Here is a 26,992-nt window from a genome sequence, read left to right on the forward strand (position 1 = left end):
AGTATTTGTTGTTATAAGTCCAGGAAGTTTTTGAGGTTCCTATAAAGCTAACCTAGCGAACCATCTAAAGTAAATTTTAACCAACATATTAGTGGTCCCAAGATTAAATGTACTGTAGAATAATAAGCTTCTGTTTAATAAAATAATAGATATCTACAAACTAATCATTTAGCCAAATTAAATTAAAAAGTAGTCTATTTATAAAATCTATAGATTTGCTTGAAAAATACTTTTTAAATGAGTTAAAGCATTTCTGTTTAGTATTATTTCTCCTAAATATCTGTTAAGGAAAATTTGGATGTATAGAACAAAATATAAAGAATGTGGACTTCTATTTCTGGTAATATCATGGACTTAAGTACTTCAGTATATTGAAAACATGTGGCCCCACTTAAATGAAAGTCCTGGGAAAATACTTTTTAAAAATGTTGTTAAATATGTTGATTAACTGGAATAAGTTAAAAGATTATTATGTCAAAAGCATCTAGTGAAGGCAGGAACCTAGAGAGTTAAGCAAAACCTAAGCACAGCCTTTTTACCTTTAAGGCATTTACCAGAACCCAAGTTAACAATAAGCTTTGGTTTTCAGTGGCCTTATAAGAGACAAAACCCATAACCCTGTCCAATATGAAAAGTCTAAGGACTGCCCCCAAGACATGCGAACACACACACAAAGCTGAGTTTCTAATGATAATTCATTCAGTGTAGGATATACTAGAAGTAAACTTGTCCCTTACTACACACATAGCTCTTCCCCAGGGTCTGCAAAGAAAACTTTCTTGACACGTAGTAGACACGAACGAGAAAAACAAACTCATATCTGAGAATTTGGATCCACAGTCCAGCTCTCACACAGAAATATAACTAGAATCCATCCTACCTGATGATCCCGAAAACACTCAAGTGGCTATTTAAGAATGTTTCTTGACCAGTAGTCCTCTCAGACACCTGGCAGACGCAAATGCAATCCTCTCTGGAGGAACTCATCTTGATTTCGAGCCATAAAAAAATGACTATAAATAAAATTGTGAGTAAAATGAGTAATTGATAGTCAAAACAGAAAAAAACAGAAAATAAGGCACTGTTAGTGAGAAACAACGCAAACCAAAAACAGTAGAAGTAGACTGTCAGTCACAGACTATAACTATATGAAATATGAATAAATGGGTAAAAGACAAACTTGAAAATATATGCAGGAGACAAGATACTGTAAAGAATGAACAAAGGCAGTTGTTAAAAAAGAACCAGGTAGAACTTTAAAAATTGAAAAATATAAATTAAAACTAAAAACTCAGACAACTTTGATAATCTTTTGACACAGAAGTATGAACTGAAAGATAGGGATGAGGGAATTATCTCAAATGTAACAGAAAAAGAAAAGTAAATGAAAAATATTAAAGAAACTTTAGGTGACGTGGAAAATATTTTGAGAAGATCTAAAATCTAAGTATAGCTCCAGAAGAACAGGAAAGAGCAAAAAAGATAGAGATGACATTTGACAAGTTAATTGTGAGAACTTCCCGAAACTAATGAAAGACTCCAACCCACAGATTTAGAAAGCTCCCCAAATTCCAAGCAAGTTAAAGAATAATAAATCCACACTTAGATACATCATAGTGGAACTGCAAAAAAAGAGTAAAGCAGCAGAAAGAAAATGCTGATTCTCCTCAGTGTCAGAAGTATTAGAAGAATTTCTGCCTTTAGACTTCGACATAAACTCTTACATGAATTACCAGCCTGCCAGCTCCCCCTAACAAATTCACACTCAAGGATTTGACATCATCTTTACTGGTATTTCCAATGTGCCATCTGCCCTATGGAATTCAGACTTGCCACCCCACCCCCCTCCCACAATAGTGTGAGCCAATTCCTTTTAATCTCTGTAAATTCCTTATGATAAGTATCTTTGTGTGTGTGTGTGTGTGTGTGTGTGTGTGTGTGTGTGTGTGTGTGTATAAAACGTATTCTCCTATATGTATACATCCTATTGTTCTTTTTCTCTGGAGAACCTTAACTGATAAATTTTGGTCACCAGACAAGGAAATATCATCAGTGGACTAAACGAAAATGGCTGTCATCCTAGAATTCAACACCTTCTGAAAGTATCTTTCAAGAATGAGGCCAAAATAAAGATATTTCCAGGCAAACAAAAGCAGAATTTGTTACCAGTAGATTTTCACTAAAGAAAAACCTAAAGATAGAAAGAAAATGATCACAATACGGGGATTGAGAATAAAGAAAGGGCACAAAAGGTGGTAAATATTTGGATAAATCTAAAAAACATTAACTATGCAAAACTGTAAGAATTGTTAAAATACTTTAATTTTTTTTTTCCAGTAAAAAAAATTTATTGAAGAAAAAGAAAGTACAAGCTCTAAGAGTAAGCTCAGGCATACTCAAGGCAGGAAATGCTAATTATTTTTTAAAAGAAAAAAGAACTGTCATTCATATGCCTAACATCAGAAATAAATCCAACCAAATTCTCATTTTATACCTACTATAAAGCATCTCATCAGTCCAAGTATTTTATCCATTCATACTTTTATCTCAGTCTCCAATATGGCTTTAAAAGCAAAAACAGTATACATTTCCATTTACTTTTCTTCTTTTCTTACCTATATAGGAAAATTTGTATTAATATTTTATTGGGATCTTCTTTTTAAAGAACTGTACCAGTGTAACATTTTTAAGTGGTTTCCTTCAAACTGACAGTCTTCTTTCAAATTTGCATTAATGTACCAACTGAAAATGAATCATTAATAATTAAGAAATTAGCATATATTTAGGAGAACATGTTTTAGAGTAATAAAAAGAATTATACACTATTTTTCACAAAACTGTGAAGCGTTAATGATTCACACCATAGAAATCTAAAAATGAAAGTTCATCATGACAAATTATATAATTATGTATTCACAGGTTAAAGACAATTAAGTCTTTTTGAAAAACTCTGCCTACTCTTTCCACCTACGTTGCTTATTCAAAATTAGGTGCATGCTATGACTTTTAGCAAGATCTGCAGAAATAGCTAAAAATTTGTGCTCAGGGTATAAGGATTTACTCCTGGGTTTTAATTCAGTGTAGAGAGCATACTAAAATCAAAATAAGTTTTTAAAAAAAGCTGTTTCTTTCTGATGACTACTTAGACTACATATTCCCAGCTATAAATATTTTCATTTCAATTTCAGGAGAGTATATAAAAAGCAGTTTATCACAATTATTTAAACATTGAAGGCCCAGAAAACATAATCCCTTACATTTTCAAAATTGTGAATAGCTATTACGCAAATAAATTTTATGTTTTTTACCAAAGGTTTACTCTCCTTTCCATCAGAAAACCAATTACATGAGGATGTTCAAAACATACCTCTATAATACTTTCTTGATAAAATAAAATCCATAATTTCACTGCACACTGTCCAAATGACTTAGTATATAAAGGATCATATATTGCTAGGATATATTATTCCAGTTAGCTTTGTTTTACATGTCTTTACTGAAGATTAAAAATTTCCTGAGAAGTCACAAATAATTCTATTTGTATGAATGAGAATGTGCATTAATTTGTTCAGTTTAGTAAATTAACAGTTTTTACTAGGTCCTAGACTCATTCTGTTTACAGAAAAAGTATCCAGTGTCTGTAGGGTTTTCCACCTCAAATGAATGAGAAACTAGCAAGAGACTGTGCATCCTGTAAACAATATTTCAAAACTGTCATTTCAGCTATTCTCTACTGGGAGTGAAAGTGCCATGTATGCTTATAGCACTATCAAATAGCAGCCGTCTGTCTACCCCTCCCAATAAGGATAGGATCTACCTAAATGCCTTCTGCCAGATATTATAAGTACTCAGTGGTTTTCTTCTCTCCAGAATGCTGGTGTCCAAGATGGCAAAATGGAGAAAGAAGGTATCTGCCCTATACTTCAATAAAGTTTGTCAGCTACATTCCTGTTAAGCTCATCCGTCTGTTCTGGGCCCTCTTTTAGCTGGTTTTAATCAGTTCCTGTAAGAGCCTTACTTTTGACTGATATTCTTACATAGATAGCTGAGACCAGATTCCCAATCCCATTCCTCCAGTAAATTTTCTTTAACCCCTTGATCCCTGCCACACCCTCTTGAAAATGGATTGGGGTCAGCACACTTCCATTTAAGACTTCATTTTTGATTGCCAGCTGTTTTCCAAAGAGGGCCACAGACTCCAGTACTGGTAGCCTTGTATTGTTGCCTACTCCGCATTTTCTTCCTTCTGCTGTCAGCCAATAGTCTCGGGACCTGACATCATTTGCCTCTTAAGCCCCACACCTTTCCTTAAATTACTGTAAAAGTAGTACACCATTTGAACACAATTATCTAAACTCAGAACAGAGACGTTCTAGAGGAAAATGACCTGGTTCCTTCAACAAAGACAAAGGGAAAAAAAGGAGTGGGGGTTACCTTATTATAGATTAAAAGAGATTTAGATATATAAACAAAATGTTATACCTGAACCTTTTTTAGACTCTGATTCCAACCAATTTTTTTTTAATATATATGTTTTTTCTTCTTTTTTTTTTGCATGGGCAGGCACTGGGAATTAAACCAGGGTCTCTGGCACGACAGGTGAGAATTCTGCCTGCTGAGCCACCATTGAACCGCCCCCAAACCAAGTTTGAAAAGACATTAATAAGTCAAGGAAATTTTAATACTGACTGGGTATTACATGACATTAGGCTTTTTTGTTAATTGTCTTGGGTATGCTAATGGCAATGTAATTATATATATATATTTTTTATCTTACTTCTTAGAGACACATACTCTAAAATGTAACTGGGCCCCTACTTTAGTGTTAAAAAATAACAAAACCTTCAAGGCACGTCACTTTTCTTTACCTCTAGGACAGGTCCACAGTATTGTACTCTACTACTAATTATTTTCTACCCTTAACCAAATATAGTAATCAACTCTTCCTTATAATGTCTGTAATTTTTAAAAATAAATTATATCAGAAGTAACTCATGCTATCTGCTGTTTGTTACAACCTCTATTAAACCCCTGTGAAGGGCCTAATTTCATATGATCTGTGGTAATAAATCCAAGCATGTTAACATGTTCAAATTTATATAAAGCATTATGAAATAGAGATTACTCCAGAGATGCTAAGAAGCAGATGCACTGATCTCCTTGGCATTCTCATGATTCAGCTGCAAATAGAATCTGAGCAGATTCCAAATGCACAACTGTCAAATTCATAAAGAGTACCAAAAAATGTCAAGTAAAAGTTTAGGCTTCTCCTTGAATAGCATCAACTATTGTCTGGGGTAAAAAAGAGAAAGTATTCTCTTCATGTTTTATTTCTTTGGTGCTAATGCATGACAAGTACTAAGTGCTTTCATTTCAAGCATGGGTTTTCCCATTGGGCTAGTAGTGAGAACCCAGAAGCTGTTGTATTACTGTTAGGTCCAAAGAAATTCTTGAAATCACTTCAATATTAAAAAGTTCATTAATATAAATTTGACTCACTAAAGTAGTATAGAGAGTTTGCGCTGCAACTCCAAAGTTAAGACAAATCTTGGTTCTGATCCTAGCCCTATCACTTACTGTGTGACCTTACCAAGGCTCTTTTCCTCATCTGTAAAGTGGAGTTAAAAAAAAAAAAAGCCACTGAGTTATTTTAAAAATTAAAGAACTCGAGAAATATAAACTATTATGATTACTACCTATTCGGAATGTTATGTTCTACACAATTACTCCCTGTATTTTCACTTCACTCACTTGGAAGAAAATTACACACAGACCAAACACTCTACTAACCTTCTAATGATATCAAAGCTTTCACAGGGACTCACCAGTTTCTGTGAATTGTAGAAGGCGGACATAAACTCAGGCCTAATAATTTTTGGTCATCCCAGTTGCCCTAGTCCTATGACCTTCAGTAGACATTTTATGAGCCTCTTGTCAGGGGCATTCTTAATCATCTGGTGCATTATCTGTAGACCTAAGACAACTTAGTCATCCTCGTAATATCAGACAAGGTACAGGCTGTTCTGAAATAGTCATTGTTTTCTGGGACAAGCTAGATATTATCAGCGGTTCTTCATTTTTCCAAACCCGCAGTCCCTATTATATACATCCTCATAACAAGGTGAGGGAATGCCTCATCCTTGGAACAAAGTCTCATTGTTTCAGCAAGTGAAGTCTTTATTTACCTCTACCTCAGTCCTGATAGAGCTCAAACTAGGCTGATTATATGTAGTGTAGACCATGGATGATATTTTCTGATACCTTTCCTGCTTATGGATAGGTGTTTTAGTTTATAAGCTGCTGGAATATAATATACCAGAAATGGAACAGCTTTTAAAAAGGGAAATTTATTAAGTTGCAAGTTTACAGTTCTAAGGCCATGAAAATGTCCAAACTAAGGCATTTAGAGAAAGATACCTTGATTCAGGAAAGGCCGATGGGTCCAGAACACCTCTGTCAGCTGAAAAAGCACATGGCAACATCTGCAAGCTTGCTCTCCTGGTTTCTCATAAGGATCCCTGGGGATGTTCTCCTTCCACATCTCCAAAGATCTCTGGCTGTGTGGGCTCTCTTGGCTCTGTTGGCGCTAAAGCTTTTTCCAAAACGGTTCCATCTTAAAGGATTGCAGTAAGCAACCTCACCTTGAATGGGTGGAGACACTTCTCCATGGAAACCATCTAATCAAAAATTACCACCCACAGTTGGGTGGGTTACATCTTCATGGAAACAATTTTAAAAAGATACCAGTTTTGAGTAAGAATTAAAGAACTTGGGTTTTTTGGGGGTACACAACAAATTCAAACTGGAACAATAGGCATCACTGATGGAAAAAGACCCATGTTCTTTTATAGCTGGCTGTCTGTTTTGATCCAATTCAGACCCATTATAGCATCTGGTTAAGTATTTTCTACTATATCACGGTTAACATACTTCATCCCTCTTCCCCACTCCCAATCCACACACACTTTTGGCTTGTTGAGCAGAGGAGGCTGGTGTCCTGTGGAATGTTCTGGCTTCATCTGCTGCTTACTATAATGAGTGCACTTTGCTTTTTTTCTCTGTTCCCAGTATTTCCTGTAAGCTGGAAGATAGATACAGAAAGACTTGATGATTTAAGTTAAACATTTTGGATTAAAATATATAAAGGCAAAGTATATTTTTATATTGCATCTTTCAGTAGACACTATTTGACCCACAATTATTGTTGATGCTTAAATTAACAACTGAATAGTATGGCAGTCTCCTTTCTCCTTTATAAAATTGTGAGTTGTAAGTAATCTGTATAGCATTACTTTGATACTATACCAATGTCCAGTTCCCCTTTAAATATAAGTCTCATCTCATGCTTTAATACCTGTTGGAAACCCTTACATGAATCAATAATTTCAATAAGAATTGCAGAATAACTAATTCCATAATCCCTTCTGTGTTCTTCAGTAAACTAGAACTTGCCTTCATTACCTGAAACTATTTGGTATACGTGAAATATGGTTCCTACTGAAAATGAAAAATAAATAATTCTTTGCTTTTAATTACTAATTTTCAAAGTAAAGATATTTGGGAGACTAATAGGAAATTTTGAATTTGGGATTTAGATAATGTGAAAATTCATTGACTCAGAAAGGAGGAGATTGTTAATTGAACAAAATGTAAATAGGTTACAAAACTGCACGTGGTGTATGTTATTATTTTTCTTAAAAACTACATATATATATTCATATGCACAGGTAAGGATTGATAAAGATCTTAAAGAAAAGATATACAATAAGATTTTAACAATAGTAATTTCTGGATAGGGAATATGGTGGTTTTTCTTTTCCTCTTTTGCTTTCTACCATGTACATATACTGCTTTTATAGTAATAAAATTTTATTTTTTAAAAATCACTTTCTTACCTAACCCAGATAAGCTTCTGAATCATCTGAATCATCAATATAAGTGTACATTCCAACATAGTAGGCTGCCGGGTGTACCAGCATAGCTGGTTACTTCAGACTCTCTCTTTGCCTGCTGACTTCCATTACTTGCCTCTTACGGGCTACTTTGGTGACAGATCTACGTAGGCTTTTCACTTCAGCAGCCATCACCAATTGGCAGCACTTTTGTATATCTCTTAATTTGTCTTTGTTTGGGCAGAAATTCTCTCCTTTAGCTTTTGTGTCATCATATTCTCTTAGTTTTCTTTCTAGCTTTTTGACTCCTCTTCAGTCTCCTTTGTAAGTTTATCTTCCATTACTATTTCTTTAATTGCTCCAAAATTCCGTATTAGCCCTCTTTTCATTCTATATTTTCTTCCTGCAAAAGGGAGGAGAGAATGGATCTTATTTTCTTAATTTTATTGTTTTATCAAATATATATCTCTACCTCACAATCTAACTCATTCTGACATCTATCAAATATATGTAATTATATTTATATGTATATGTATGTATACCTGGTGTTCCCTCTTAAGCAACACAATAATATACACAATCACTAATTATTGTAATCTTCATATAGACATTTCAACCCAAGTACTTGTCTAAAGCTTAAGTCATTATCTCTGTTTGTGTGTTAATTTTGCAATGGTATTGAGTGCCTTCTGAGAGTCAAATTGTTCTGGGAACTAAATATATACCGTGATGAAAAAAACACTCATGGTTGGAAATTAAACTGAAGGAGTTATCAGAGGCCAAATCCTGTATGAAGTTGCATGGCATGGTTAGGGTTTTAGATTTTATTCACAGTGCAACAGGAAACCACTGGATTGTTTTAGCAAGTGACATAACCAAATTTGCTTTTTAAAAAAATCCCTCTAGCTGCTCTGTAGAGGTTGGAGACAGAAGGAAGCAGAGAGACAGAAGATTAGTGTCAAAGCCAAAAAAGGACTAAATGTGGCCTAGACTAGATGGCAAAATTGGAGGAAGAATTTATAGGTTTGATATTAGCTTGATGTTGGTGTTGAGGAAAAAGGGAAGAATCAAAAATGACTCTCCAGTTTCTGACTTCAGATAGTGGAGATAGTGAGAAATAAACAGTGTTCTGAGACCATCAAGAATTTGGTGTTAAATATCTAAAGCTTGAGAAGTCTATGAGACATTCATGGGGAAAGATCAAATAGTTGGGTACTCAAATCTAAAGCTTAGAGGAAAGCTCTGATGGAGATGTGAACTTTGGAATCTATCTTTTATTCCTGTCTTCTCCCCTTTTCCCACTCAGTAAGTGGAACTGCCATTCATATAGTTGTCCTACTAGAAACTTGGGCTTCCTCTTTTTCCTTCCACCTTCCCCTGCCCCCAACAAAACCTATTTTCAACATTCTAGACATCTTCCTCGTAATCCAGTAAGAATTAGCATGTAATTGAGGAAAATTCTATTCAAAAGGCAGAAATAATTAATATATTATTAATTTACTGGAGATTTTCAAGAAGACTTTCATACATAATCAATTGTTGTTAAATCCATTACTTTCCTCAACAATTCCCTAGTAACTTCCAGCATCTTCCTTGATTGTTTTCCCTAAAACCTCTCTCTAGCATCGCATTCCATAAAAATTCCCCTTCTCTCTCTCTTATATCTCCTCTCTCCTTTGCTTAGATTTATCCTCTCTCCCCTAAAACAAGAATTATTCATCATTATATAAAGGAGGAAAAAAGCTGATGAAATGATTCTCTTTGGTGGACCTGGGTGGGGGAGGAACACTATGAATGACCATCCACTCCCTTGTTAAAATTTTGTTGTGAAGTTATGCAGTCTAACTCTAAATCCTATTGCTTGTAACTTCCTTAAAAGATCTTGATCACTCTTTGTCCCTTCTGCTGCTGATTTTGGCTATCCCTTCATTTTCCATGTATAATAACTATTAATTCACTCCAGGAATATTTTCTAAAAATCTGTTATGTCCAGGCCCATGACAGATACTGAAGATCAACAGTGAAGAAGAAAATAGAAGTCTTGCTCCTATGAAGTTTGCATTTTGTGGGAGAGAAAACAAAAGACATAGACAATTCCAAGTATTATGGAACAAAAAGGAGAATGACTGTTTTAGTTTCCTGGGCTGCTAAAGCAGATACCAAGAAATGGGTTGGATTAAAACAAAGGGAATTTATTTGCTCACAGTTTTGAGGCTAACAGAAAATCAAAATCAAGGCATCATCAAGGTGATGCTTTCTTCCCAATAACTGGTATTCTGGCTCTGGCTGCTGGTGATTATTGTCTTGGATTTTTTTGTCTTATGGCCTCTCATGACCTTTCTGTTATCTTCTGGGTTCCATTGATGTTCAGCTTTTGGCAGCTCCTGGCTTTCTCTCTGTGTGTCTGAATTTCATTCCACTTATGAAGGACTCTAGTAGTACGATTAAGACCCATCCCGATTGGGTTAGGTCACACCATAACTGAAGTAACCTCCTCAAAAGGTCCTACTTACACTGGGCTCATACCCAGAAGTGAATTATATTTAAGAACATATTTTTCTGGGTACATACAGCTTCAAGCCACTATGATGACTTAGATGAAGGCAGAGGGCAAATCCTGTTCGGCATTTTCATGATGAGGCATTTGAATTTCATTCTAAGTGAAACAAAGCCATTGAAAGGTTAAACAGAAAGTAATATTATCCAACTACATGTTTTAAAAAGATCATCCTGACTACTTTGTGGAGAGGAATAGGAGCAGGGAGACCAATTAGAAAGCTATTGCATTAGAATGGATGAAAAATGATGGTAGCCTGGATTAAGGTGGCTGTAGTAAAAATGGAAAGATATAGCAACTAAAAGAATCAAATATCTAGGAATGAATTCAACCAAGGATGTAAAGGACTTGTACACAGAAAACTACAAAACACCACTAAAAGAAATCGAGAAAGACCTAAGTAAACGGAAAGACGTTCTAAGATGTCAGTTCTACACAAATTGACCTGAAGATTCAGTGTAATACCAATCAAAATTCTAACAGTCTACTTTGCAAAAATCAGGAAAGCCAATTTTCAAATTTATTGGGAAGGGTAAAGGACCTTGAATAGTCAAAAACATCTTGAACAAGAAGAATGAAGTAGGAGGACTCACATGTCCTGATTTAAAGCATACTATAGATCCACAGTGGTCAAAACAGCATGGTACTACTGATATAAAAATAGACATATCAATGGAATCAAATTGAGGCTCAGAAATAGACACTCATATCTATGATTGATTGATTTTTGACAAGGTTCCCAAGTCCACTCAACTGGGAAAGAGTAGTCACTTTAATAAATAGTGTTGGGAGAACTAGCTATCCATATCCAAAAGAATGAAAGAGGACCCCTACCTCACACTCTATACAAAAATTAACTCAACATGGATCAAAGGCCCAAAGATAAGAACCAATGCCATAAAACTCCTAAAAGAAAATGTAGGAACACATCTTCAAGATCTAGTGCTAAGCGGTACTTTCTTAGTCTTTATACCCAAAGTACAAGCAATAAATGCAAAAAATAGATAAATGGGGATTCCCCAAAATGGGATACTTTTGTGCTTCAGAGGGCTTTGTCAAAAGGGTAAAAAGGCAGCCAACTTAATGGGAGTAAATATTTGGAAGCCTCATACCTGATAAAGTGTTTGATACCCAGAACATATAAAGAAATACTACAACTCAACAATAGAAAGACAAGCAACCCAATTAAATAAATGGCAAAACACATGAATAGACATTTCTCCAAAGAGGAAATACAAATGGCTAAAAAGCACATGAAAATATTCTCAGCTTCACTAATTATTTCGGGTTACTAAAGCTACCAGAATGCAATACACCAGAAATAACTGGCTTTTACAAAAGGGATTTAACAACTTAGAAGTTACAATTCTAAGGCAGTAAAAATGTCTAAATTAAGGCATTAACAAGATGATACCTGGACTCCGAAGAAAGGCTGCAGCATCTGTAACACCTCTGCCAGCTGGGAAGGCGTATGGCTGGCATCTGCTGGTCACTGCTCCTGGTTCATTGCTTTCAGCTTCTGATTCCAGTGGCTTTCTCTCTGTGTCTTGCAGGTTTTCTTTTTGCAACTCTGGGATGTTTCTCTAAGCATCTATGGGTCCTCTCAGCTTCTTGGGGGCAATCTCTGGATTTTGTCTCTTAGCATCTCTGGGGGTATTTTCGGTCTCCAAGCATCTATGCTTTTTTCAAAATATTTCCCTCATAGGGACTCCAGTAAGCTGATTAAGACTCATCTTGAATGGGCAGGGTCACAGCTCCATAGAAACAACCTAACAAAAGTTCCCATCCAACAATAGGTCTGCCCCCACAAAACTGGATTAAAATAACATCAGGAAAAAAAAAGAACATCAGCTTTTCTCGGGTACATAACAGTTTCAAACCAGCACACTAGTATTAGGGAAATACAAATCAAAACCACAATGAGATATCATTTCATACCTACTAGAATGGCTGCTATTAAGCAGAAACTACAAGTGTTGGAGATAATATGGAGGCATAAGACCACTTATTCTTATGTAAAGTACTATAAAATTCCTAGTGTAAAATACTATAGCTGCTGTGGAGGATGGGTGGGCAATTTTTCAGGAAGCTAAGTATTGAGTTGCCTTAAGACCCGGCAATCCCGCTACTTAGTATATTCCCAGAAGATCTGAAAGCAGAGACACAAACAGACACTTGCACACTGATGTTCATAGCAACATTATTCACAATTGTCAAAAGATGGGAACAACCCAAGTGACCGTCAGCAGAAGAATGGCTAAACAAAATGTGATACATACATATGATGGACTATTATTCAGCAGTAAGAAGGAGTGAAAACATGGATGAACCTTGAGGACATTATGCCAAGTGAAATAAGTCAGACACAAAAAGACTAATGTTTTATGATTTCACCAATATGAACTAATTATAACATGTAAACTCATAGACAAAAACCCTAAAATATAGGTTATCTGGATATAGAATGAGGCTAGAAAATGGGGAGCAGTTGTTGAATATGTGCAGAATTTTTAACTAGGTCAAACTCAAATGCCTAGAAATAGATAGAGGTTATGGTAGCACATAATTGTGAGTATAATTAGTAGTGCTGAATTGTTGTTGAATGTGGTGAAAAGAGAAAGTATGTATGTCACCAGAAGAAAAGCTGGAGGTTCAAATATAGGAATGTATAACAGTGAATCTCATGGTGGAAGATGTCTGTGATTAACTGTGCAAGAATTTAAAAAGTTCTTTTGTGAACTAGAACAAATATACAGCACTACTACAAGGAGTAAATAATAAGGGTATATGGGGAAAATAAACCATGGACTATAGTTAACAGTAACATCTTAATATTCTTTCATCAACAGCAACACGAGTACCACACCAATAATAGGGGTCAGTAATGGGGGAGGAAGGAGTATGGGATGTTTTGCGTTTTCTTTTTATTTGTATTTGTGGAGTCATGAAAATGTTCTAAAACTGATCATGGTGATGAATACAAAACTATGTGATAATACTGGGAGCCACTGATTGTATAGATCAGATGGATTGTATGGCATGTGAATATATCTCAATAAAATTTGATTAAAATAAAACCAGAATGATATATTTTGAAGGTAGAGCCCATTGTCTACAGTATATGAAGGAAGAAGGCTCAAAAATGACATTTGGGTTTTTGTGTGGAGCAACAAGGTAAATGGTGGTACCATTACCTGAGAACCTGAAGACCAGAGGGGGAAAATGTTTTGTTGAGGAGGGTAAATCAAGAGTTCTGTTTAGGATATGTTCAATTTACAATACCTATGGGACATCAAAGAAGATAAACTACATAAGCAATTGCATGCACAAATCTGATTCCCTAGTGTAAAATATCCCCCAAGTGATCCTTCTGCCTCCAGTTTTATACCTTTCAAATCTCTGTTCCAAAATGCAAATCTAACAATGTCATTATCCTTAAAAGCCCTTTAAAAAAAACCTCAAAGGCCTTCTGAACAGAATTGTTAATATGGTTTATAAATCTATCTCCTGTCCCCCTCTTCAATTTCTTTTCTTTATATCCCTCACCTTCCACACTCTACATTATGACAATATGACTCCAGAGTTTATGCTCTTAACCTCTATCCTATATTGCCTCCCAACACCACACTGGGAGCCTGGCAGAACCTAGCCATGCTAGGGTTATTCAATTCAATTCATTTAAATTTAGTGCATTTCAAATCAGTACACTTCTGTTGAATACTTCCCTTGTGGCAGGCAATGCAGTTGCATCTCGAGGAGAATTGTACCTTTTGACCATATAGATATCTTCCACATCTCTGAGACTTTTTATATAAACCAATAATAAAACCTTAAAATTAAGCTTTATAAAAGAAGGCTAGGGGGCGGGCCGCGGTGGCTCAGCGGGCAAGAGTGCTTGCCTGCCGTGCCGGAGGACCCCGGTTCGATTCCCGGCCCCAGCCCATGTAAAAAACAAACAAACAAACAAAATATAATAAAACAAGAAAATGTTTAAAAATGTTTCCCTTTCTTCCTCCCTTCCTTCCTTCCTTTCCTCCCTCTCTCAAAAAAAAAAAAAAAAAAGAAGGCTAGGGAGTTATTAAGTTTTAGATTAAGAACGAGATCCTAAGCCTTCCCTATTTACTTTGATCTTAGAATGTTGAGTGAAATTAAAAGAATCCTAGAATAACCAGTAGAAATAAGTCAAGGCTTATTATACTCTTATAAGACAAATATGGAGTTTAAAAACTCACTGATTATAAAATATATATATTTTTGCAAAGAACTTTGCAGACTGAATGAAGCAACCAATACAGTCTGCCACATATAAGGCCTCAAGATGTATTTTTTTAATATGTCTATTTAGGGGAGTGTTCTAATTACCTTCACAAATTCAGTGTTGTGAGAATATGTAGCTAGGTGTTAATTATCATTTTAGAAGGAATTCAGTTCTCCTACACAACTGAGAATGCTAACAGTCTTCAATTTTAATTTGCTCTCCTGTTCAGGATGCTGTTTTGGGAGGTATTTAGTTGCCCCCTACTGGCCACACAATTACAGAATTTCTAAAAATAAAATTATATAATGTAACTCAGATTTGATATAATGACAAATTTCTGAAGAGACACATTCAACCCTTTTTGTTAAATGAATTCACAATGAATTTCCAGTACATAATTAAGATATTCTTAACCCAGTGTTCTTTTTACAAACCATGCGGGAATAACTTACCAAACAGAGAGAAATAAAAACATTCATTCAAGAATATTAAAAACCATGTTTTTATCCTGCTCTGCTACCAACTCTTTGGCTGATCTTGGACAAGACACCTTAATTTCTTGATGCCTAGCTTCTCATCTGCAAAATGAGATATGCTTGGCATTCGATAAACTACAAATATTTCAAATATGTAGCTTAATAACTTTTGATGAATGTATATTCCCATGAAAATATCATTGCATTCAGGATTGTGATATATCTATCACTCCCATAATTTTTTTCATGCATGTTGTAATCTCTTCCTCCTGATTCTCCCAACCCTCTCCCAGCCCCAAATAACACTTATCTGCTTTCTGTTCCTATAGATTAATTTGCATTTTCTAAAGAAAAGAGTGTTTAAGTTCAACAGTTTAAGAGATTTAAAGGAGGTATGAAAATTTTTAAGTGCTTTTTAAATATAAAAAAAAAAAAATTGAGGGCAAGCCATGGTGGCTCAGCGGCAGAGTTCTCACCTACCGTGCCAGAGACCCGAGTTCAATTCTTGATGCCTGTCTATGCAAAAAGAAAAAAAAATTGAGTTTCCTTCCCTGAAGCATGAGGCAGCAATGCAATACAGTGGATAAAGTCCTGAGCAGATCTTGGCTCTGCCTTTTGTAAGCTATGCAATCTTGAGCAAGTTACTCATCACCCGAAATTTAAGAATTTCCCCACTTAGAGTAAGGATAATAATAGCATCTATCCTCATAAGGATGGTGTGGAATTGTATGCAAAGCTCTTAGCTCAGTGCTGGGCCTACACATACAAAGCACTCAACCAATGGTAGCTACTCAGGTCTCGACACTATGCTTGAACTTTTCAAGGAGCACCAAGCCAATTCTAAGAAAAGGAAATGAGAACTCTGGCTATGCAGCTAGTGTAATCTTAAGGCAATCATTTTAGAGATGTTGTATGACAATTATAATAGTTCATCATGGATACATGGTACTCAGCTGACTCTGACTCAGATGCGTTCTTGAGCACCAAAGTGGTTAACCTTCCTCATGACTCTTTCCCCAAATGTCATGGTTTCCCTTTCTTTGTAATCCCACTTCTCCCCTCCTGACATGTGATCTGACAGTCATCTCATTTCACCTTTGGAATTTGACAAATAACTTGGCTCTTGTAAAGTGAATGATAGTCATCACTGGTGGTGACAGGCACCAGGCAAATAGAGATAACTTAAGAAATTAGTGGTTTTATAAAATGAGAAATATTTGATAATTGAATCCCTTACATTCAAATACGTTTGTTGCTCTTTTTGAGCTGTCGACTTCTGTCACATTCATACTTGCTAATGTTCTCCTGGCACAATACCACTGGAAATACTTGAACCCCATTTACTATCCTAGTCCCCAGATAAACAGTATCTGGGGCCAATTCTGGCTTTATGAAAGAGACAATTGCGATGTTGTATCCTTAATGTGCTTTCTCCCATGAAATTTCTACTGAGAAACCAGACTCTGAGATAATCATTTGCATGCAGATACTTTATTTTGGAAAGTGATCCCAGTGAATAGGAGTGGGGGACTGGGAAAACTAAACATGGAAGGAGGGAAAGGCAATTCAAGAGAACATTATTGACCTGGAAATCACTATAAGGAACTAGGGCTCGTTCTGCTAGACCTCTAACAGGCTATTTAGAATTCACCTAGAATTGTCTGGCTGAGTGAAGAAGAGGAGAGCACTTATTCACTAGTTCCCATCGCCAAAGGTCAATATGTCAGACAAATCCTGATGTGACTCGCAATAATCCCCGCCCTCTGATATTAATGATTTCCATTAAAGGTATTAAGGATAATATTTGTGGACTTTTCTTTAACCCTTGCCTCCTGAGTGTGAGTGGAAACTGAATTGCTTCTAAACAATGGGATGGGATGTCACTCTTGTGATTACAGTATGTTATGTAAGACTCCCTTTTAGTAGCAGACTCACTCTCTCTCTCACATATGTCAGGTATTTAGAATAGGCAAATTCATAGTGACAGAAAATAGAAGAGTTGTTACCAAGGACTGAGGAGCAAGAGAACTGGGGAGTTATTGCTTAATGGGTACAGAGTTTCTATTTGGGATGGCCTGAAAATAGATGGTGTGATGATTATACAACACTGTAAATGCACTGAAAGCACTGAATTGTGAACTTAAAATGGTTAATTTAATTTTATGTATATTTTACCACAATTTTTTAAATGTCAAAAAAAAAATACATGGATAGAAAGACCAAATTATGCAAAGGGGTTATTGGGAATTATGGTGAAAAAGACCATGCCTACCACCTCCTATTGGTTCCTGGATCTGAGTATTTTAGCTACTAGAGATATACCACCATAAATAAGCCACAGGTTCAACACATATACCTTATACTTGAGGATAGTGACCCACCCTTACTAAGTCTTTTTCCTGAGCTGGTTCCTTACCTAATCCTTTAATATGTCTTTCTATCAGTCTATTAGGTTTGCTGATTTCATGTTATGCACCCATTGTCATAACTCTTTTCCCACAAAATGGGTCTTTTGATCTGAGAACCTGTTAAGAAGGATCCAATGCCAATAGGACAAACATTCTATAATATGGTGCTACTTGTAAAGGCATCTAGAGCAGGGAAAACAAACTCATATCCAGAAGAGGTATCAGTTCTGATAATTACAATTTGCCAATTCCTCCAAAGTGGAAGGAGTCCAATATAACCAATATCCCACTGACTGGCTGGCTTCCTTTAGGGAAGTGAGCCATAATAAAGGCTCAGCACTTATCTTTGCAACTGGAAGATTGGGTAGGCAGCATGACAATAGTTCTATTCACTTACAAGAGAAAGAATTCATGCTATTGGATCCATTCACAGTTTCCATTCCTGCCACCATGGCTTCATCATTATCACGGGCCCATGTGTAAGCACAGATATTACTGAGGAGAGAGCTAAATGACTTTTACTGGACAAGTCCTTTCTACCTGTTGAGAGCCTTTTTGCAGTACAGACTCTCTCATAGGCAATGACAAGATCAAATTTCTGCACACTTTGAGCCTACTCTAATAGGTTGATTCATACGCTTATTCCTCAGACATATTTATCTTCTATCCTTGAATCTTGCTCTTTTCAGGCCTCTGACCAACCAATCAAGCCACATGTCATTGTTCAAAAGTCCGTGTAAATCTGTTTATCAAGCTTTTTCTTCTTCTCTAGAAAATGATTGATCAGGTACACTTGTTATAGTTCTGCCTATTTGGAGAATTTCCCTTTAGGGCCACTTACAGGTAAAGTTATAGTATGACAGCTGTCCATTTTTGACTAGCACAAACATAGCACCAACATATTAAGTTGACCCATCTGTGAACCAGACTCCAGTTTGTTTCTCCTCTGTCAGGTGGTCATAGAGAATTTCTCTCAACTCAATGAGGTCATAGGGGTGAAGTGAGAGAGAGACTTCAGTGCAACAGAAGTAGGTGGCATGATGGTCTAGGCAACTTACTTGTATCCTTTGGACCCCTCAGGCTTGATCACGTATGTACCATTTTCATTAACAACTGCTGCTTTGCTCACATGACTTGATTTAGTAATACCAAGTTCATGATAACAGCTTTGGCTTCATAGTCAAATTATGTTCTATGGTAAGCATTTTTTTCCACCTTGGCTACCTCTAGAACATCAGACCCACTGTGTCAAATGGCCTCAATTGCAGCAGAACTTGCACTGCAGTCTGAACCTACTGCAGAGCTATCTCTTTCTCTGAGTCGACTCAGAACTGGCAGCCTTCCAAGCCACTCCAAGTGGCTTAGTAATGAGGTGACTGTCCCTTCATTTTCCCCTCAAATTTCCTAACTGTGCCTTCTATTGGCTCAACTTAACTAGAAGCTAGTTGGTAAGAGAATCCAAGAAATATTATTTAACTTGGTTTATGTCCTGTGATTCACATTAGAGCAAGGGAAGGGTGAAAATAATGGATCTGAGGACACATAAGCAAATGACTACCACACAATCTGAACTTAAAGTGTTTTACTTGAAAAAAAAAGATATCTATTGTAGAAATTGGCTCACATGACCTTGGGGATTAGTAAGTCTGAATTCTGTAGGGCAGGCCACATGTTGGAAACTCTGATGAAGGTATAGTTGAAATCTTCAGGAGAAGCTGACTGACTGAAACGAAGTTAGAAGTTCTTCTTTATTACTTCTGAAATCCTCAGTTCTGCAGGAAAGACCTCCAACTGATTAGATGAGGAGACCTCTGTCATTGCTGAGCACAATCTCCTTTGTTGATTGTGCACACAATCAGCCTTAGATATAATCAAGTAACTATACATGAAATCCATCCACATATATCCTCACAGTAATGGTCAGAACGCTACCTACTTGACCAAACAACTGCACACCATAACTAGCCTAGTTGACACATGAAATTAACCATCACAATGAGGATATAAAATTTTAAAGTTTTTTTTTTTAAAGATGTTGGTTCCCAAAGGAATCTGTTGTGCCCACTTGCAGTCATTCCTCATTTCCAGCCCCAGTCCTAAGCAGCCGCTGAATTTACTCTCACTGTCTGTAGAGTTGCCTTTTCTGGTCATTCCATATAAATGGAATCATACAATATGTGCAGTTGTTTGTATCTGGCTTCTCTGACTTAGCATAATGTTTCTGAGTTCGTCCATGTTGTAGCATGTATCAGTAGAGTTAATTTACCATAAATACAAAAGTCTAATTTTGGACTCTGAATTCTGTTCTGTTGATTTATATAGTTTATTCTTATGCCAATATCGCAGTGTCTTGGTTATGTAGCTCTGTAGTACATTTTTAAACCAGGAGGTATAAGTCCTCTAACTTTGCCCTCCTTTTTCAAAATTGTTTTTGCTATTATGGGTTCTTTGCATTTTTGTATACATTTTAAGATCAGCTTGTCAATTTCTATGAAAAAGGCTACTGAGATTTTGATAGGGATTGCATTGAATATACAGATCAATTTGGAGACAATTGTCATCTTAACACTTTTGAATATTCTAATCCGTGAACACGGAATGCCTCACCATTTATTTAGATCCTTTTTAATTTCTTTGAGCAATATTTTGTAGTTGTCAGTGTATAAGTCTTGTACCACTTTTGTTAAATTTATTGAAGTATTTCAAGGTTTTTGATGTGACTTTGTCCAATGTTATTTTAATACCAAAAGAAAAGGTGAATGAAAAGGAAATAGCAACACCCTGAATATGCAACATATGAATATAATTGAACAAATTATGGTCTGTTTTATTGATGGGATACTCATATTTCCCCCAGAAAGATCTCTCTGGTCACATAGAACCATGGAAAATGTTGAAGGCAGGCACCACCTCTAATTCATCACCCTTTTCCCAGGACTGAGCAGAATGCCTGGCACAGGCTAGATGGTCAGTTTGTAGCCACTAGTGTGGTGCTAAGTGGTATGGAATTTTTCTTTTTTTGAATACTGAAATGTTCTAAAATTGATTGTGTTAATGAATGTACAACTCTGTAATTAAAATTTTTAAAAAAGCATATAGGTTTTTCAAGGTATAAGAAGTAATAAGAACAGATTCATGGCATGGGGATGGCACATGTAATAGTGTAATTAAAGACTAGGCCTGCAAGGGAGTAAAGGGTCACACTGTGGAAGGTATTGAATGCCTGGAGTTTATCTGGTAAGCAATGAGGACCTACTAAAGATGTTTGAGTAGAGGTGGAGTTAATGGGGTGAAACAGGCTCAATATTAGGGTTTTCCTAAGATTTTTGAAACTATATATTCTTAGAATTTGGGAGAGGAAAAGAGACTAGAGGTAAGAAAACCAGGCGGGAGACATTGGTAATGATATGGGTGCAGGGTATTGATGACCCAAGCTAGGATGGTGGCCGTAGAAATGGAGAGGGGAGGAAATAGATTTGCGAAACAATAAGGAAGTAGGTGGTGGTAGAGGAAGAAGCGATAGTTAAAAATGTTTAGAGTTTCAAGTATGAAGTACTGAGAAAAATGCTATTAAAAGAAATAACAAAGTCAGAAAAAGGAGTAGTTTGTGTGAGACAAGATGATGCATTCAGTTCTTTACATGTTAAGCATGTAAGTGATTATATTTAAGTGGGAACTATTTTATTTTATAGCATTTACAAGAACCGGAACTAACAGTTATTAGAGGCTTGTGGTTATAGTGATGCTGACTTATATTGTCTTTTAGCAATATGCTTTATTTTGCAAGATGAATGTATAGGGTTTTCCTTTATCTGGGGGGAAAATTTAAAATGTAGTCAATAGTTTAATTCTCTGTAGAGTTTCTCTCAGAACAAAACTAGCATAGATCTATTGCTTTTCTGTGGTCCATACGTCACAACAACAGCTCTTATAAGGTGATTTATATTTATGGAATAATTTGTGTCTGCTATTATGCTGAATTTTATATCTTTTACGTCAACTAATCCTCACAAGAGAACTTAGGTACTATTACGTGGATTTTCATCAGAGAAATCAAGGTGGAAAAGGTTAAGTAACTTGCCCAAGGCCAAACAGTGATGGAGTGCATTTAATCCTGGATTCTTTATGGTTTCAAAGTCATCATTTTTCTACTCCATACTGCTAAAGTACTTAATTGCTCTCTTCCCATTTCCTTTTCATGGAATGAAGTAACTTGAAGTAAAGCTGAAAGAACATGTTCAGAGCAAGGTAATATGGATTTATGTGCCATTTTTTCCCATGTTAAGAAACAAAAGGTTTCTTAAAAAGGTTCAAGCTAGAATTTATAATATTCTCAGTCAACATTCTCCATTATCTGAACTTTGCTAGTCTAGTTAACCTCATCTCCCCAATTCTCTTGATACTGTTGGCAGACCAGTCTGCTTTGTGTCATACCAGCTCACCATGCTTTCAATTTTCTTGATATCTGATAAGCTCTCAGAGCTCTTTTTTTGCTTGTGCTAGTTTTGCCAATCCTTGAAGCTCCACCTCATGCTTGAAACTTTTTCTGATAACTCTGTTAAACTGAACAACTAGTACTTTTTTGCTATAAAATCCCACCCATGAATGGATTACACAGAAGTGTACTCAGCTACTGTATAAGGAAAGTTTAATGGTGTTTCAAAAACTGTCATGGTCCTTTACTCATATGGGATCTGCACTCTGTTTGAACTCCAAATAGAAAGACTCTTCTCACCAGAAAGACCTTCTCTCATCATCACAGCTCAGTGACCAGAAGAACAAATGATCAGTTCCTACAAGGTGTAGGACACCTATAGGGAGTGCAAACCCAGAATATTTGTGTTAGAAAGACTGAGCTGCAGAATTATCTAGTCATTCTCAGCTTCAACATAAGACTCATCTGTATAATGGAAAGGGTACAGTTTATTCTTCAGGGTTTTTTTGTTGTTGTTGTTTTTAATATAGAGACTAAATGAACATTTTGTTAAACACAAAAGGGAAATGGAAGTCTGGGCTAAAAATAAAAATTACTTTTCATTAGATGAAAAGGAAAAGTGAAGAAGACAGGTAAACAATTTAGCAGTACGGAACTAAAAAAAACAAGGGCTTTGAACCACACAGAAACTGGGTTTAAATGTCATTCTCCCACTTTCTGTTTGACCTTAGGCAAGTTACTTAACCTCTTTGCACCTTGATTTCTCTTATGAAAATCCAGATAATGATAGCTAAACCTGTCATAAGGATTAATTGTCATAAAAGATACAAGGCTTACCTAAATCTGAGTAGTTGAGGAGCTCTGAAAGCCCCATGTTCCCTCAAGGACAGCAGTAAGGCTAGTCCCAAAGACAGTGTAGGAGAATTGTTTTTCCCTTGGGCAGCATTTGACAAGAATTCTAGAAACCAGAAATTCAAACCCTTATAACATATGAGATCCATCTTTCATGAGATGATTGAAAAGCGCTCCTAATCTTCTTCATTCAATTACCTAGAAAAAAACAGGATGGAATTTTGGATAAGCCAGAATGCCTGAAAAACAAATTTGAATGGGCCTGTATTGGATCTAGTAGCTATATAGCATACCTAGTATCTATATTCTATTTGCTTATTCAACAAATGTTTATGGATTACCTGCGCTGTGCTATGCACTGAGGATGCAGTAGATATAAGACAGAAATGATCCCTGACCTCATGGAACTTGGAGTCTACTGCGGGAAACAGGAATTAAATAAATGTATTATTTTTACCAGTCATCAACTTTTAAAATCAATTTCCCTTTTTGTGCAGATATCATCTGACCATTTGCTTTGTAAAAAAATAATAGATTACTTTGAAGTTTTATGCTAGGTATAGAGATACAAAGATGAGTGTCCTAAAGGAGATGGAAGTTTCATCTACCTGGCTGGGAATTTGCTACATTAGTAAAACTTTTCCTACTGTCACCAGTAATGTCCAATAACCCTGGCCCCTTTGCCTCCTAATATGGTCTAACTCAAATCCTCTTTCTCTTCAGATCCCCATTCACCTCTCATTCTGTTTCCAGTAAAATAACATTACCTATCATAATGAAGCCTCCTTGGGGAGCTACTCAACGCTGTCATTGGACTGTATCACAGCGACTTCTCTCTGTGTCCACTTCTGCTTCCTTTCCATAGAGGCAGACCTCAAGGCATTCCTTAATGAACATCATACACGCTAAGTCAGTCTTAGAATTTATTCTTGGGAACCTGGGGCCTGCAAAAAATTAGAAACTGTAAATTGAATGGGGAAAACTAGGTAGTAAGAGGTAAATGATCTGTAACCATATGAGCTACTCAGTTTTGGAGCCGCAACAACAAAATTAAAAAAAAGAAAGAACACAAACAGTGTAGGTGCCAGAATTTCCAGTAAGGGGCATTGGAAAAAGCATTTGTGGGTGTGTGGGTGTGTGTGTGTGTGAGGGAGGGTGAAGTTCACGTTGGGAATTTATTTTGACGTTGTGTATAAGAACACTATGACTTAGGTTGTATATTTATTTATGTGATTTGTCTGGGCAGCTGATAGAGATGGGAAGATGAAAATAAAAGTCCCTGAATGCACATGACTCTATCTACTCCTTGGCTAGCTACCTAAAGTTGGATGAAAGAGTCTCTGGAAAATCTTGTAAAGAATTGAAGCTCTTAGTAGAGTTCAACTGATCCTCAATATTCATGGATTCTGTATTTGTGAATTTGCCCACCCACTAAAATTGATTTGTCACTCCCAAATCAACAACTCATAGCACTTTCATGGTCATTCATAGACATGCACGGAACAGTGAAAAATCTGAGTTGTTTGATGCATCCCCTGCTGAATTTGAACCCTGCAATGCTCCACGTTCTTGTTTCGGCTCTCATACTATAAACAAGTGTCATTTTTGCATTATATTTAGTACCACTTTCTGTTTTAGCATTTTTGTGCTTATTATTGATGATTTTGCTATGTAAAGTGGCCCCCAAGGGTAATGCTGAAGTGCTATCTAGTACAGCACAAGGATGTGATGTACCTTATAGAGAAAATAGGTATGTTAGATAAGCTTTGTTCAGACATAAGTTATAGTGCTACTGATCATGAGTTCAATATTATTAGCAACATAAATTACATAAGGTTTCATTAAACAGAAAAACACACAGAACAAGGTTATTTATTGATCTGTTGGTTAAAATGTGATCAGAGGCTCACAGGAACGTAACCGTGTATTCCCCCTAGGAGCAATGGTTCAGGATTTCCTATTTCAGTGGTAGACCTGACTTTATAGACCATTACTGAAAACAAAGAATCAGCTGTGGTTTGCGCCTTATGGCCAATAAGAAAGAGAATACCTATGAAGCAAGGCCGATGGAGGACTGTGCCAGAAATCAGTGCATTCACTGCCTAAACTAAGATTTTTCTGAAGAGAAAAGCACCTGAAGTTTTTTAAGATGCTTGCTGTTTGGGAATTAATCAAAACTCACAGCTTTAAAACCTATTATCTCCCAACTATTAATATGGGGGACTACCTTCATTTCATTTAGGTTTCTGCTGAAATAACACCTCTTCAAAGGTCATTCTCTTATGATAGCACCCTGGGGACTGGGGTTGTGCCTGCACAGAAGCACCGCGCCGAGGTGTGGGGAGGGGTGGTTCGGCCAGAAGTTGGGGTAGTGGCCTAGTGAGAATGCATCTCAGATGGACAAGGTCTGCCAGTTTTTGGCATTTGCTCAGGCTGGTGCAAGAACTATTTTATACTGTTTAACTCAGAATGAGTAGAAACTAGAAATGGCAACATACAACTTCATACAAAACTCAGATGCATTCTACAAAGAATCCATGAAAAATTCAGTGCACAAGAAAAAACTAGAACAACTGTATAACAGGTAAAAAGACCCACAAGATGAAAATAAAATTGGAATTGATGGTTGTATTCAACGGTATACTTTAGACCCGTTGCCAGTATCAGCGTTTTGGTCATAGCATGGAAATTGAGGGAAGCTACTCAGTGTGAATTTAGCAAAAAGGAATTTGTGGGCATGACAGAGCTTGGGTGTGATAGCACAGAAAAGCTAAAAGCTCTTCTGCCAAGATTGGAACAAGAACTTAAGGATACAGTACAATTTAAAGATTTTTATCAGTTTTTCTTTACTTTTGCTAAGAACCCTGGGGAAAAGGTTTAAATTTAGAAATGGCTGTTGCATATTGGAATTTAGTATTATCTGGAAGGTTTACTTTTTAGATCTTTGGAACAGATTTTATTGGAACATCACAAAAGATCAATTCCAAGGGACACCTGGAACCTTTTACTAGATTTTGAAAACATGATTACAGATGATATGTCTAACTACAACAAAGAAGGAGCATGGTCTGTTCTTATAAGATTATTTTGTGGGAATAAAGGTGGAAAGTACAACACTTTCTAAACAGAAGAATTAAGGTGGATTAAGATTATAAAATGAATCATATCCTGTAAGGAAACATTTGGGTCAGTTGCTGTGTACATTTATTGCTGATTTCAGAAGTCATCCTTGACTGCTGATGAAACTGAAAAAGCCATCTGATTCTGCTTAAAGAAAATGGAGACTGATTAATGGACACCATAAATTCTTAAGAAGATGGCTGGTTTGGAATATTTGCTTTAAGAGATTTCTGCATGATTTTTATATTTACAAAAAATAACAGAGACTATTTTGCAGTACTGCAGAGCATGCTATTTAATTCATGATTTAAGGTGAACACCAGCAGATTCCAAACTCCTGCTAAATTATATTGTAATTACACTTTAAAAACAGTATTTGTGTTGTATATTTTTATACAAGTCAAAACTGTTAAAAATGTGACCCAAAGAAGACGATCTTGTAATGGATTCTAACATTTTTAAACTTGGTGCCAGGAATTCAAGATTTACTATTTTTGAATTATCAAATATCTAAATTTAATGGTTCTATTTTTGTTTGTTTTAATCTTCTCTAAATTTTCATCTGGAAATCATTTTATAGTTTTTAATGCATCATTATAGTTTGCCCAGTGATGGCCACATTATGATTTCAGAAAAGTTTTATTTTAAAGTGTTTACAAGTCAGCAGGCCTGTTTTACTTCTAGTAATATTATTTAACATCTACAAAGTTTCTCAGTTTGTTTTTTTAAAATATATTTTATTACACTTTAAAAGACATCTTCTTTTATGAGTGATGAATCACAGATTTAAAATCAAGTGAACTGGTTCCTTTCAACTCTCTGTAATACCTATAATGTTTAGTTTCCAGCCCTTTGTACAAATTGTACTCATTTGGAAGCTAAAATGTACAGCATTGTCAAAAAAAAAGAAGGGAAAAAACCCACTAGAAACTTTCATTTTAAATTTGAGAGTCAAATCATCTTGCATCATGTTATCATCTGTTTTTTTCTGATC

General features: G+C 36.0%; 2 long non-coding RNA genes and 1 pseudogene across 4 annotated transcripts in view; 1 reads left to right on the forward strand and 2 right to left on the reverse strand.

Moving 5' to 3' along the window:
- Positions 1-6,347: 6,347 nt before the first annotated feature.
- On the reverse strand, positions 6,348-15,867 carry LOC143642733 (uncharacterized). Its single transcript, XR_013155832.1, has 4 exons — positions 15,664-15,867; positions 11,864-12,261; positions 7,896-8,295; positions 6,348-7,081 (listed from the first exon to the last, which is right to left on the reverse strand). It is a non-coding gene; the product is annotated as an uncharacterized LOC143642733 (long non-coding RNA).
- A 5,704-nt stretch (positions 15,868-21,571) lies between these two features.
- Positions 21,572-26,992, reverse strand: part of LOC143642732 (uncharacterized) — a 92,596-nt gene continuing 87,175 nt past the window's right edge. For all 3 annotated transcript variants that reach the window (XR_013155829.1, XR_013155830.1, XR_013155831.1), the window contains 3 exons: positions 23,646-23,822; positions 22,864-23,076; positions 21,572-22,402 (listed from right to left, as the gene is read on the reverse strand). This is a non-coding gene — a long non-coding RNA (uncharacterized LOC143642732). The remainder of the gene's footprint in view (positions 22,403-22,863; positions 23,077-23,645; positions 23,823-26,992) is intronic.
- LOC143690337 (DCN1-like protein 2 pseudogene) lies at positions 24,356-26,002 on the forward strand (annotated as a pseudogene).

Source organism: Tamandua tetradactyla, chromosome 7, assembly GCF_023851605.1.
Source record: "Tamandua tetradactyla isolate mTamTet1 chromosome 7, mTamTet1.pri, whole genome shotgun sequence".
In the NCBI taxonomy this organism is placed as follows: domain Eukaryota; kingdom Metazoa; phylum Chordata; class Mammalia; order Pilosa; family Myrmecophagidae; genus Tamandua; species Tamandua tetradactyla.